This window comes from Triticum urartu, chromosome 6 (genome assembly GCF_003073215.2).
Source record: "Triticum urartu cultivar G1812 chromosome 6, Tu2.1, whole genome shotgun sequence".
Taxonomy (NCBI): Eukaryota; Viridiplantae; Streptophyta; class Magnoliopsida; order Poales; family Poaceae; genus Triticum; species Triticum urartu.
The window spans coordinates 175,009,402-175,019,479 of NC_053027.1; positions in this window are offsets into that span (position 1 = coordinate 175,009,402).

Consider the following 10,078-nt stretch of genomic DNA (forward strand, 5'->3'; position numbering starts at 1 on the left):
ATTTATTTTATAAGCCCTTTATGCGGTGTCGTGAGACTCCCGACTGTGGCATTGCTTGTTATTTATTTATTTTATAAGCCCTTTATGTGTGTCGCTGAGACGCCCGACTATGGCATTGCTTGTTTTTATTTACTTTATAAGCCCTTTATGTGGTGTCGCATAGACGCCCGACTGCGGCATTTTTATTCCCACTCCCATTATTGCTTTCATGTTGCATATAAATAACCTGCTTGCATGCATAAAAGATGTTTTATTTATGACTGACGATGTGAATCATTAGAATATTTCAATGCCATAATTAATCAATTATATTATCCAGTGTTCATAATGTTTGCGAGTACATTCAAAGTACTCACTGCTTGTTCCCTGGCTATTGTCTTGGCCTAGATTTCTGCATGGAGAGGAGCGCTGCGATGACAGGCCCCGGAAACTAGGCAACGGTGATAGTAGCCTCGCGAAGATAGGAGTTGAGCTGGTCAGCTGTTCCTGTGGGAAATGGAGTCCCATAGACATTGATGTCTCACCAAACCACTATAGAAACCAATTGTTGTACTCACAGGCCCGAATGGTCTTGTACTGCATATTGTATTTTTGCTTGGGGATTTCTGTATCAAGTTGTGCCTCATCAGCTAACAAGTAATCCTGGGGCTGGTGAGCACAAGGCCATTTTCTGGAAATTTATACCCGGAAAACCGGTCATGACACGCATTGCACCCCTGATAGTCCGGCTCGCACGCCGCTCACCAGGAGGGGACACGCATTTTCTTGCAATTTCACTGACATGTGGGACGTAATTGAATAAACCGTCGATAGCTAAAATCTAATCGCTCGGCGGGCGTCGCTGAGAAGAGAGAAATGGGGGAGGGAGAAGAGATCGCCCGCCCGCCGGCACAGACTCTAAGAAATATATGGTGATAATGTGAGGTGGGCCATGCTGGAGTCCGGACCGCTTCCGAGCCCGCTCTCACCGCCCTGGCCCTCAAGACGCTAGCTGCCGCCGCATGCATGCATAGCAAGTAGTACTCCTATGTGGAGGAGAGAGAGGCATTGCAAAGTCAAGGAGTGCTCTGCAAGAGCCCGTCTCAACACATGCTCCTAGGTATAAAAAAATAATTCTAAAAAAAGGCATAAAAAATTGTGTCTTAAAAAAAGAAAGGTAAAAACATTTGAGAGGAAATAGATAGAGAGAAAGTGAGAAAAAGCTGTAACCTGGGCATTACATGAGGAAGGAGGGAGTGGTGCACATGCCAAGTTCACTGGGCTGCCGTGTTTCACACTCCTCCGTCGTAACAGTGGAGACAATAGCTTTTCATCAAAAATAAACAATGAATACTCATTGCTCGTCCTCTATATCGGAAAGAATACTTTCATTCCGCCGACATGTGGGACGATCGACCATCCTGGTCCACTGCCATGCACAAAATTATCCTGGTCTACCCGGTCGTATCAGGCCCAACCTTTCCCACTGTAAGTTTGTTCGGACGAGGAACCATCATGACTTCGTTGAAATTCCGCTTCTTCAGAAAACTTACTATACCCGCAATATACTGCTACCACACGCAAATGAAGACTGGACGGCACTGTACCACGTCATATCACTGAAACCCACTAGGCCCAACTAGCCCGCCTAGGTCATCTTTTTTGGAACGGAGGGAGTACGTCTCTGCACTGCTATGATTTTGTGTTGCACGTTCTCTGTACTTTTGCTACGATTTCCTACCCTATGAACCAAATGAGGCCTGAATGTAATGTCGACTATTGTCTAATCGATCGCTAAGACTACAATTTTAGGAGCTAGGGCTATTGGTCGATCGACGAGGGATAAGTATAAGCGTACCACGAGCTCATCAGCCCCAATGTTTCTCTTCGGTGAGTGTTTTGCAAGCACTATAGCTTGCACAGTAGCTAGCCTACTAACACCAAGAATCATCAAACAAGCCCTGCTGATATGATAAACAGTTCAAACTTACATCTAAGCATGCGATATATTACATCAAAAGCTGGTGCGGATACATCTGTTTCCATAAATCAGAGAGGGTTCGCATGATTCGCTATCAAACAAAAGTAGCAAGCACGGACCACACGAGACAGTGCACTAGCCCTAAGATGCTTTGATAACACAAATCGTTTTGGTAATTAAACACAGGGCAATGCAAACTACCCTGAAGGATTAGCGTAACCAACTATTTCTTGTCATCGATCTCTCGGGCAATGACCACAGAACAGACAGCGGCATGGGAATCGATTTCTGGGCCATGTCCACAGGACTGACCGCGACATCGGAATCGATCTCTGGGGCGATGTCCACAGGATGGACAGCGGCATCGGAATCGATCTCCGGGGCGATGCCAACAGGAAGGGCCGCGACATCAGAATCATCAAGGACGTCCACCGGCACCTGCACAACCCTAACATATTAGCAAGCACATAGCAAATAATCAAAAACCACAACTATGGTAATAAGCCATTATTTTTTACCTTGTGCAGCTCACTGGGGGATCTCATCCCTCCGGGGGCCATCTCCACGTCCTCGATGGGGGCCATCACCTTGCCAGGGGAATACTGCTTCTCAACGGCGACTATCTCCTCAAACTCGTCCTTGAGCCTCGCATAGGTGGCCATCAGAGTTCCTGGGGTAGGCACGATGGGGCCCTTGCTATTTTTCCAACTTTCTTTGAGGAGTTCGTCCACCAACGTCGCCAACTCTTTGGCCAGTGCTTGTTTCTTGGAGTTCTTCGTCTCCATGGGTTAGCCCGCCAACATTGTCAACTCGTTGGTCGGTGCTCGCTTCCTGGAGATGCTGTCTCCAATGGGTTATCCGCCAGCAACTCTTTGCCTAGTGCTCCAGGATCCATCAAGGAAACCACAATTGCAATGAAAACAGGAAAAGAATAGGATGTGAGAATAGGTCGGTGCTTCGCAAAAAGAAGATTCTTGGAATGAAAATATAGCAGCATAACTGATTCGCCCACCTTTCCATCGTCGGTACAGAAGAAAAATGGCTGAAGTGAGTAGCCTGGAGTGAGTTTTCTTCAAGAAAGGGAAGAAAGGGCTTGAACGAGCATTCCAGTGAAATTATGGTTGCTTCGTCCAGTCCAACTTGGAGGCCACCTTACCACTGCTGGTAAAGGTGTGGGTTTTATGATATGACGGGTCATGACGGCCACATCGGGGTGATAGGTGAGTCTCGACTGTAGCACCTCGCTATGATTTGGTGGATGGCACGCGGGCCCGGATGCTTTGAAATGTCCCGCATGTAGATAGAGCGGCTAGTCATATAGGAGTGCTCAATTGTGGCACCATGGCTCAGAGAAAACTGCAACGCCCCATATTCCAGCCCAGAGATAGAGATGAAGTCTTCTGGAATACGGCACTGCTTAGCATAAAAAACCCAACTCTTTATTACAATCTATTTGGGTACAAGGGTTACACTGGCAAAACGACACTACGCCTGCCACTGTTGCTCTATGCAGGCAGCAGAACAACACAATGCAGCGGAAGAACTCTAGCAGCGGAACAATGACGACGGTGGTGAACTCCACTCCGTAGGGACTCTGGCTGGAACGCTTATCCTAGCTCGCATGAACGGAAACCACGACAAGTAAGCAATCAAATCCGGCATGACCTGCAAACTGGCATGACACACCAGGTCAGTACATTGAATGTACTTGCAAGCTCACAATAACCAGAAGCATTCAAGACAAACGACAGCATGGCAATTACAGGTAAAGCAGGAATTATCATGAAATCATCAAAATAACATGGCATGACCAATATAAACATGATACAGCCAATACAACATGAGCATATTAATCCGACAATACTAGCATTTAACATGATGACACTATATGCACCACTTATTCTGCTCGATTTACCTCATAACCATCACATGCATCACTTACCACCGTCGGACATCACACGATCATCTCATGATCAAATCAACCTTGGTATAAACAATACCGTAGTAATCAATAACTGACCACATGGGGCCTGATCTTTACCCACGATTCTCGCACAACATCACGAATATACAACGACTCGGTATCTTCGATACCGCCGTGATCCTTACGGCGATCGCAACCACAACCAACACTTGGTCTCGTACCATGATCCTTACGGCGATCACAACCACGAGTTGTCATTAATCAAGTTATTCTTATTACTATTGACTCATGGTGTACCCTACTTTCGACCTGGGCCCTTATCCGCGGGTGCGGCTATCGATAGATTTAATATACACTCTGCAGAGGTTAGTACACTATACCCACACTACGGAACCCATGGACTCGCACTCCCATACGGGTGGACCAACGGTGTTCCGACAAAACCGTCCTACTACCATGACACTCTCCCGGCCACTCCGACTCACTCCCCACTAGGCTATGTCATGGGTGGCCCTGTGTCTACCTCAAGACACCTCAAACCACCGTCGTGGCCCAAAACAATAAACCGTCCCGCATGTGGACATGTGCACATAACAACAACAATGGGCACACAAGGCTTATGTCCGCCTACCTGATCAGGGTAGCGCGCGCCCATAACCATCCCTCGTCAGAGGCAGCGGCGAGAGGCATGACAATAGACCCAGTTAGGACCGTCCCATACCGGTAAGCATGGTTGCACTGGTTAGCATCGTTTCAGCGGCACCATGACTTAGCCAACAATTGTTCAAGTTCAATTTAATCCGGTTAAAACTTGAATGCAAATATGTTGAGCCATGATAAAATGCATGAACATGATATCAACATAATCATGAGGATATCACATAACTATCCTCCATATCAACAATAAATCATATCCACTAAGCATGGCATACTGACTAGCATGACCATCACCGAAGTATAAGACAATATAGCACAAAACTGAAATCTAAACACTACCGGAACAACGATAACCATCTTTTCAACAAGCAAACATTTAATAAATATTCAAGTTGAAAACCATGGCTACTGCATGACTATCATGCAAGTAGGTATTGGGGCTTGTCTGGAGATGAAGAAGGCACCGGGGAGAAGTGCGGTGAAGCCGCGGAAAGATTTGTCGGAAACAGTTATCTCTCGGAGGGGCTTATTACGTGCATGGGCAAAAAGGTCATTTTCACAATGTCAAACCATAGTGAAAATGAAACCAACAGAATGGGCTCGATGAAACGAAGAAGTGGGCTTTGTATTCACCTCGTTTGGAGTAACGGATAAAAAGATATGGATGTTTTTCTGCCAGGGACCTATCTGCAAAACTTTATTTTATAGACTGGGCCAAAAGAGAAAAATGGAAAGCGTATTCTGGGGAATACTCTTCCACTTAAATGACGTGGCAAGGTAGGGTCGGGGCTGGTCAACGGCTGAGGGGCCGACAGGTGGGCCCCGTAGCGCTCTCTCTCTCCTCCCACGCCTCCTTCTTCTTCCCCCGCGCCTGCTCCTCCTCTCCTTGACAAAACATAGGGCAAGGGCACTGCCATCGCCGGGCACGGCGGCTCCGGCCATATCAGGCCAGGGGGAGGACATCGGTGGCCTCGGGACGGAGGCCCGCACCCATCCAGGGGCTGCACCAACGTCGGGGAGCGCTGTAGCGGCGACCACAGGGAGCAACCGCGGGCGTGGGCTTCGGCCAAGATGGGGCACGCGGCGATGAGGGCTCCGGCGACGAACGAAGTAGATGGGGAGGATCACAGGGGACTAGGTGGTGCTCTGGTGGTGGTAGAACGAAGGGAGGGGCTCGACTCCGGGCGAATTTAGCCGGAGGACCGCGGCGGCCATGGCGGCGATGGGGACTACAGAGAGCTCCTTGGGCTCGAGGGGATGGCTGGGCGGGCTCCTAGGGGAGTGGTGATGTGAGAGGTGAGCTCGGGAGTGCTCGGGGTAGCCATTTATAGGCGGGGCGAGAGGGATGGGCTCAGGTGCCACCGGGCACATCAGGCCGAGGCTCTGGCGACGGCCAGCGAGCACGGGGGGCACGGGGAAGGCGACGAAGGAGATGCGGACGAGCCGCAGAGCTCATGGGTAGAAGAGGTCGAGGGGAGGGAAGCAGCCAAGCGCCATTAATGCACATCGGCACTGCTCACCCGTGGGCGTGCGGCAGTTTGCGTCGGTGAGGAAGCCGCCGGAGGGGAAGAGGGGTCCAGGGGGACGGCGATGAGGAGAGGAAGCCACTGGACATGCTCACAAGTGCGATGACGACGAGAGGAGGTGGGGTCCAGCACAAACAGTGCTCTGGACACGCCACAACACACAGAGAGCGTCCTCAGGCATGCCAGCTGTGCGGTCACCACACGACATGGCACATTCAAAGCTCTACAGCACCCAAAATGTTATCTAGCTGATAGTCCTTCCAAGGGAGGTCTCAACTATGGTGATAACTTGGTTAAAAAGGCTCTGGTTAAAAGGTTAGTGAGCTCTGAAGTTTACTACAGTAAACTTTATCAGCTCAGTGTGATCAACAGGGAATTATTAGAAGCCAAATAGGTTGCCTGGGGTGTTTAGCTATGGAGGGACTATGATCCTGGAGGTTTTGAGGGGAAATGGACCAAGTTTTGCTGCAGTTGCTTCACAACCGACCAAAATGGTCCAGAAACTAGATCATGACGGTGCACTCACATGTAGTGTCACCTTGGACTAAAATTGGGCAAAGATGAGTCATTTGGTCATATGAAGATGCGTACAAAGTATCATACCATTTGACAAAGCCAAAATGGTAGCTGCTTCACAAACATCTCCTTTGGACAGAAACTTGGAATAATTTTGGTGATCAAATGGATCAATGAAATTATGCCAATTTGGTGGAGAGATGTTTTATGGGCATAAGAATGATCTGGTAATTTATCAAGATTTTTGAAGCAATACAAAATGCACTTGCTTCACAACCTAAAAATATTGCCAGAAACAAAGATTTCCTCCTGTGCTCACATAGATGATAGGATGGAGTTGAAAATGGGTGGAAGGGGTTAGTATGAGCACATTAAGGAGTGTGCAAAAGTACAACTCATTTCGGTACTCCTAGCTAGTACTTCCTTCACAAAGCCTTCTGTCTGACAGAAACTTTGAAAATTCACTGAGGAAGATTAGCTAGGCAAATAAATTTGAACTTGTGCATGGGGCAATGATTTGGTCATATAAACATGACCAAAAAGGTTAGGATCCACTAGGAAAAATATAAATGACACTTCCTTCACAAAGTGCCATTCAGGGCAGAAAGGAAGAATAATTATTGGGAAATTATTTTTGAACATGGCAATGAAAAGTTTTGCCATATTTGATCAAGATATGACCCAAACAATTTATGAGAATTATTTGGGAATTTTAGGAGTGATGGAAATATAGGTTGCTTCACAACCTAGGGCAATTTGAGTTATTCCTTTTGTAGAAAAGGAATATTCCCAATAAAAGCATATTGGGATTTGGGCTAGGATGAAAACGACAGGGTCTAGGGAAGGATTTGGGAATGACAAGCCACTCTGGAAGCAAAGAAGAGGGCATCTTCTTCAGTTTCAGACCACAAAGCCACGGAAAAAGAAAACTCAGGCAAAAACCTCGGAAAAACAAAAGAAAAAGAAAGGGCCAAAAATCAGGCTGTCACAAACCTTACCTCCTTAAAGAAATCTCGTCCTCGAGATTTGGTTGCTCAGGGAACAAGTATGAATATTCTGACTTGAGGAAACCTTTTCCAACTCGGGTATCCTTTTTCTTTTATTGTTGTTCCCATTAAATTTTTATCTTACTGGCCCTAGGGTAGTTTGATTCATTGTATCCTCCTTCTGACGGATCTTACCTTGCTTGTCCATGCTTATAGAGGCCCCAATTTCCTTTTAGATCCGCCGACTTAGCTGACTGTGATTGATTATCATGACTGAAATATATGTGCATCTCATAAATCCAAAAGTGATTTCCGCTGGGTGTGCCACCTGACACTGACAACCTTTCATGTAATGATGATCAGATTTTTCTGGTGAGAACTCAAGCTCTGACTCATTGCATTGGGTTTCTCCACTAAATGCAGGTCCTTTGGGTTCCAACAGTGAGTTAAAAACATAACCGTTTCCTGACAGATTCTGACTCATCGCAGAAGTTTCTGAATCATCTTAACTGGTTCCATTATCGTGAGTATCGGATCCGTACCAAATATTTGATTGTCTCCTGTCGCGGCCACCATAAAGGTTTTGGCCTGTATGATAATATATGCAGACTTGGCTAACGGTGGTTCTGACGAAATTTTTTTTGTTCACGACATGCTATCCATGATGATTCATATAAGTGAGGACTCAGGCTTCCAGATTGTTATTCCTCATGCCAAATACTCATGCTGTAGGCATATCCATGTCGATCAATACTGCTTAGACTGTCCGGGGTATCTGCACCATGGGGGTCGTGTACAATTTTTATACCTGCATCACTGGTCTTGCTCCTTCATTATTGTTTTCTTGGTCTGGATTCTTGGCTGAAAGAGCTGGGTCATATTGCTTCTTCGTATGACCACAGGTACTGTCGGTGCAATTTTTCGGCAATCGTAGCTTATCCCCGTTTTTCTGATAAGGTAACCCATTAAATTGCAGGTTCAACACCTCTCAAGTTCTGATCGTTGGAAAATGATCATCCGAAACCCTTGCAAGAAATCGGCAAATAAATCAGTAGCCACCAGAACAGTCTTTACAACTCAGATCTGGGACATTGCTGAAATAACTCGACCATGGCTCAGGATGACCGAAAAGCAGATTAGACATGAGACCGGGTCGATAAGAAGAAGGTGGCAGCTCCCTAAAATATCCAAAAAGCAGCTATAGGGCTACTGTCACAAAAAGAAACTCAACAGTTGTACGAGACGGCCGAAAAGCATCTCAGACTCGTGACAGTCATTGAAGAGAGAAACAAAATAGGCATCCACCCCAGATAGCTAGAAACAGCTCAGATCACAGGTGTTGTGCCGTCATTGGAGAAAAGGGGACAAGGGCTCATCAAGATCATTTTCCAGTTCACAAGTACTTGTATGGAGCTCATTGATGTCGTTAATCCTCATAATCCTTTGTCACACTGCGGTGTATACATGTTTCTTCTGTTAACCATCCTCACGTGGCTATCAGATACTCATCCGAGTAACTTGTAAGGTCTTGATGGTATGCTCATTGCATATATATGAGGACCTGATTCCGAGATAGATGTGTATTCTAACTGATTCTTGATTGTGACCAAAATGTTGCGAATCTGATTCTTGGGATTGACTGCCATATGCTGTCAATTCAGAGCGTACTACCTTGTACAAATGTCTTACTGAGGATTATTTCTGGCTTGTGCTCGAAACTTTCATTGGATAGCTTGCTGAAGAAGACTGGGTATCGTGCTTCAGAGGCTTACCCCCTTAAAGACTTTGCTGGGGAAAGACTCAGTACTTTATGCTGGAAGCTTTTTCAGTTGCTTACTGAAGAAGGCAGAGTACCTCGCGCGAGAAGTCATCCATGTATCGTACGGAGGAAGATAGATGAATATTGTCTTGGAAGCTTCTCGGGTATCTTGCGAGGGAAGATTGGGTTGCTTACACCATAAGCTTCTCATTGTGATATGCGGACCGAGTACCACATATTCATATCATCTTAATATTTCTGATGTTGATTTCTTGTATGAAACGGGGTTTTACTGGACTATCCTCCTTTCTGAGTATATGCCATATTTTTGCTTGCTTCCAGGTACATCGAGTTCCAAAATCATCCTCAACGAAAAATTAAACTTGTATCTGAGCCATACCTTTGATAATATTCTGTCAACCTTGCACACAATTTATCTTCTTGTTGATTTAATCATTTTGTTGTGATGAGTGCACGCTAATGCAAACAAGATACTGACGGTCCACCCAAGATTTCTTTTGCATTCAGACGAGATATTCCAATTTCCATTGCAGTCTGCTGATAATTCCATTTTGTTTAGCTGAGTTTCCAAATATATGCATTTCTTGCCGACTCTTCGGGTCCGGTGTCGGCTACCGAGCAACTTTAATAGTGGAAAACTTTGTAACAACGAAGGCCCAAGGAAAGGAACAACAGAAACGACTAAAACAAAAGCACACAAGCATACTACTAAGATAATTAATCAAGCAA